At 51.7% G+C, this 4,944-nt stretch overlaps 1 long non-coding RNA gene across 1 annotated transcript in view; it reads right to left on the bottom strand.

Moving 5' to 3' along the window:
- LOC127749984 (uncharacterized) overlaps nucleotides 1–2,306 on the bottom strand; it is an 11,579-nt gene extending 9,273 nt beyond the window's left edge. Inside the window, exon 1 of the long non-coding RNA XR_008011465.1 lies at nucleotides 2,162–2,306. This is a non-coding gene — a long non-coding RNA (uncharacterized LOC127749984). The remainder of the gene's footprint in view (nucleotides 1–2,161) is intronic.
- Between the last annotated feature and the right edge of the window lie 2,638 nt (nucleotides 2,307–4,944).

The raw sequence follows: 4,944 nt of genomic DNA, 5'->3' as shown, positions 1-4,944 counted from the left end.
CTCCCCCTGACTGAGCGCTGTGCGCATGCCGCGATGGAGGACGATTACCAGAAGGCGAAATGTTTCAAACTGGAGCTTGCACTTCTTCAACAAGCCCGCTTTTACTCAAAACGCCTTGGTCACTTTGCTTTACAAAAATGTTGTCATCCCTATGGCCTTTATTGTAAAGACTGGCATTTTCTTGCCTATTACCTTGTAGAAATTATGGCCTCTATTTAAAATAAGGTCGACTTTCAAATATCGTAGATTAAATTTACGAGAGCGCATTAATTTTTCGACAGTGGATTTTCAGACGATACGTACTGCATTTAAATCATTCTTTTTACGATGACGAATTGTAATCTCATACAACTTGCGTCAAGGAAAATTTTCCTGTAAACCTTCCTTCTATTTCTCACAGTGTTTGGCCGCTTTAGAAAACAAATTTTGGCAAGCAAAGACGCCGAAACTTGGCGCCTTCGTTAATAAATGATTGGTCCGTGGGCGATACAACCCTCCAGCCAAGAGTGTCACGTCTGGTTCTTTTTAAACGGTCTCCTTGCAGCGAACCACCACCGGTCAGCGCTTCTGAAATTTGACTCATCTGACGTCAGCAGCACACGATGTGCCCCGCGCGCTGCTGTCGGGACACTTTTCGTGTTCCCTGACCTCCGCGGAGGCCCCCGCGCGTGCTCTCGTATACTCGCTCGTCCTTCCTAGTGCGAAACTGCTGCCCCGGCTTGTTTAAGAAATGTATGCGCGCGCGGACTGTACGCGGCGAGGCGCTGCCGAGGCGGCCGAGGCTCTGCAAGGGGAGCACACATCGTGTGTATAGGTCTTGCTTGTACGCGACGGTGTCAAGGTTGAACAACGGGGGGCGAAAGAGGGTCGCAACTCCCCCACCCCCCACCCCCAACCAAAATAGAAAAAGAAAGAAAAATACAGGGTGGTCCACAGACCCCTTCCTTTATTTTGCTTATACCGTACCGCATGCACGCGTGCGGGCGGGCTTGCCTACCGTCGCTCACCGCGGCGCCTTATAGCCCCGTACGAGTATGCAACCCGCCCGCACGCCTGCATCCGGTACAGTATAAGCAAAATAAAGGAAGGGGTCTGTGGACCATCCTGTAGATCAATAAAAATGATGCCTTTGGTTGAAATGATTTGACAGTAATATTAGGGAGAACTTGCAATTTTAAAGTGAAGTTATTCTTGCATCAGATCGTCATCACATTCTCAGGAACAAAATTTTTGTTCACACCGAGGTTCAAACATACACTTGAAAAATATCTGTGAACAAACACAAATTACCTTCACATCCTACATTTTTACCCCTGACCTAACCTGCGATAGCGGTTGCGCCACGCGTCCTCTATGGCTCAGACGGTAGAGCACCAGCCCAAATCGTGGGAGGTCGGCGGTTCTACTCGAGGCTCGGAATTCAGCTCACCTCCGTTGGCTTGGTAGCTTTTCGTGGCAGGGTCGCTGTGCCTGGCGATTGGATTCGGCATTCGGGGTTGTGGGTTCGATACCCGCGTACCCCTCGGGACGGAAGAACAGTCCTCTAGGGGGTAAGGTCTCGTAATCTGGGTTTCAGTTTTGCTCACCTTGCGACAACTCTAAGTCCAACAACCGGTAGTGGGAGTGTGTTCTGATGAGCACATGTGGTTGGAAGCGGCTGATCCCTTTACGAACTCAGAAGTCGCCGCCGACTGCGGGGTGAAGGGCGTATTCCCCGGTGCAGCTAGATTGTCCGGCCTACTTTTCTCCGACCTGGTAATTTTCCCAAAATCCCCAAAAGTGCTGTCCCACCTCGGTTTTGTCCTACTTATCTTTCTCCGACCTCGTCGATATGCTGAAATTGGGGAAGAATGTGCTTCAAAGAGGAACAGGCTTCAAAAGTAAAAAATAAAAATGGGGGAGTACTTTCCTCATCCCACCGCAGTAGTTAGCGAACTGTGGTCTCTGTTCCGAACAGCCGCTCCCAACCGCAGTGGTCAGAACATACTCCCGGGGTTTGTGAGACGGTTGAGGCGTACGTTGGTTAAACTGTACTGACCCACCACAGGTCATGGAGTCCTTTTCAGCCAGTTTCTAGGTCTTATTATGCACCCCGCTACCACAGCGAGGTGCCAGGCACCGGGGCGCGAACCCCGGTCCAGAGCCGACACTTAATTGACACCTATGACGCAGTGCCACCAACAATGGTAACCACTACGCCATCGGAACACCACAAGAGGGGCGAGGTGAAATGACGGGTTTGAGGTCCATTTGAAATTTGGTGGCCTGAGAAAAATTTCAGATCGACGGGGATTCGAACCTCCGTCCTCCCACGGTCTGGGGGGCGGGCGCGCTACCGACTGAGCCATAGAGGCGAGATACGGTTTATCGCTCCAGGGAACGATCCATTCTACGCTGTCGCTGACTGCTAAAAAAAATGTAAGTGTGAAGAAATATTTTTTCTTGTTCACACAACTTATACTTATTTGTGCGTTTTGAAGTGCGTAGAACAACATATCAAAAGATGGCGACAACTTTTTGGGGGTTGCTTAGGTGAGGGATCGGCCAGGACTTATCCGCTGTATCGCTCTTTTAGCGACTGCACACCTCTCTCCCGGTTCGGCGGTGGCGCCAAACGTCCGGGTGCAGGTCCAGGGATAACTCTTATGGGTTACTTTGGTGAGAGGTCAGCTGGGTCAGCATGGACTACACCCCGTATTCCCCTATTTTTAATTTTTTTGACCGGGCTTTTGGGCTTGACCCGGCTTGACCATTTACGACCCCGAGCGGACATTTGACTGTTCTGTGACGTGGGGCTGCACTTCGTCACAGTCGCGGTCTTTCGTTCACTGCACTTAAAGTGCCTCTGAAGCCCGTTCCTCTTTGAAGCACATTCTTCCCAAATTTCAGCATATCAACGAGGTTGGAGGAAAATAGGTCGGACAATCTTAATACACCCCGTTCAGCGCCGTCGATTAGATGCGCGAAGTTTTAAGATCGGACGTAATTTCGACACATCCTTTTTCTGCCCGTGCACACCCAGGGCACCCATGCTAATGCCTTGAGCTGACGATGCAGCGCTCCTTTTTCTTCACGCGGACTCCCGGACCCAACGCCGGTGTCGCACCGTGGGGTACTCACTCGTGTGTCACCCCATACTTCCACGGTGTCCTGCATACTTTGTAATACTAGCGTAGTGCCAGCGTAATTATTCCGACCGAAATTCCCCCAACAACGCGGCCCCGTAAACACTGCGTCCAATCAGTGAACGGGGCTGCAACCAGTCACGCCCTGTCATTTATTTTCCAGTCACTTTCAGTCATGTTCCGAGTTCCAGGCCAAACCAATCCATTTAGGTGTGCATAAATCTGCAGAATTTTAAACGAACTTACCCCGTTATGCACAATTTTAGCCATAACTTATATAGAATTTTTTACTTTATGTAATGCTAATGCAAGCGGACTTCTTGATTGCATACGTAATGTAGTAATTCACATGATGGCCTCCACAAGTGAATACCAAATATACCACCTGCTGTGTGGAAGTCGAAGTCGGTCAGAAAGTCAGACTCCTCGATCCGCCACCCCGGTGTCGCTGCTCTGTGCTCGTTTTGCGAGGCAGGTTGTTATCAGCTTGTTCGGGCCTTTTGCCGGGTGATCTTATTCCCCTCGCTCACATAGAGGCGCGTGTCAAAACGCGCGGCCTTCGGCTCCGCCAAAAGAAGCGCCTTGCGCCTTTCAATCTGCTGCTACATCCGTTCTTTTTTTTTATTATAATCCTAATCATGGTATACACGTTTTAATCGCCGCGATATGTGACGATGGCGCCCGCGGGACTTCCTCCTTTTGGGTGCGTGGTGAAGTGCTCGAATGGAAGCTTCGAGCACAGAGACGTGTAATGCAACCAGTGCTAATGCGGAAAAATTAATGCGCAGTTGAAAAGATCGGTGGTGTACCTGTCCTGTCCGGACTAAAATTTAAACAGCGTGGCCTTAACTTAGGGAAAAGGCTTGCTGCTGGGACCAATTTAGCGAAATTACTCGAAATCTACCGGTGCAGTCACCGAGGCCGACGATGGAAGACTTGTTACCCCGGCCCCGGCCGGTGGACGACTTCCGCAGGCTCCGTGGCGCGTGGCCGCGTGCGAGAGTGGAGTGACGTCCCTCGCGTCCGCTCCCTCCGCGACCGAAGGCACCCCAAACCCACAGGTGGTCCAAGAGCGGCCAAAAGGCGGTCGAAAGGCGGCCCAAAGGCGGACCAAAATCGGCCCAAAGGCAGACCACAGGCAGCCCAAAGCGGACCAGTGGGATTATCCAGACAAAATGACCGTCGTTCGCCATTACGAACCTGCACCAAGTTCAGCAACTGCAAGCTCTAAACTCTAAGCCCCTGGTAGGTAGATAACATCTTGCCTGCAGTGCATGTGTGTACTGCGGGGTGGCCTGCGTTGCTTCTCGCAGGCGCCGATCTCCTGTACCCTGCTGCTGTCGATTCTATCATTTTGACATGGGTTTCGATGACGGGCTGCGGGCCTGTTTGTTCTGGGCTGGCTAAAGCCAAAGGCTGCCCCGCCGGTCAGAACGCCCGCCGCGCCGCCCGGCCACCTGACCTTGAGCTGACACTCGGCAGTGCTTCTCCACGACGCCGCCGCGCCGTAGCCGTGTGTGTGTTGCCCTCCACGGCGTCCCGGTTGTGCTCACAAAAACGTCCATTATTCACTCACTTATGTGACGACGAGCGGGAGAAGGCGGAGGGGAGGGTGAGGGGGGGGGGGTGATGTATTTTGGATTGGGGTTCATTTGCAGATTGGTCTGGTAGGGGGAAGGGGGGTGTCTACACTATTCTATCAACCATATCTCAATTTTTTGGAGTTCGCACTGTAAAGTAAGATTTTTACTGACCACTTTGACACACTGCCAAAGCCGACTCCCTATCAAGGTGCATACAGAGCTACCGTGTCGCGGAT

Source organism: Frankliniella occidentalis, unplaced genomic scaffold (assembly GCF_000697945.3).
Source record: "Frankliniella occidentalis isolate FOCC.00 unplaced genomic scaffold, Focc_3.1 Scaffold115, whole genome shotgun sequence".
NCBI classification, from domain to species: domain Eukaryota; kingdom Metazoa; phylum Arthropoda; class Insecta; order Thysanoptera; family Thripidae; genus Frankliniella; species Frankliniella occidentalis.
The sequence above is the reverse complement of the archived record's forward strand: the minus strand, read 5'-3'. Positions and strand labels throughout refer to the sequence as shown.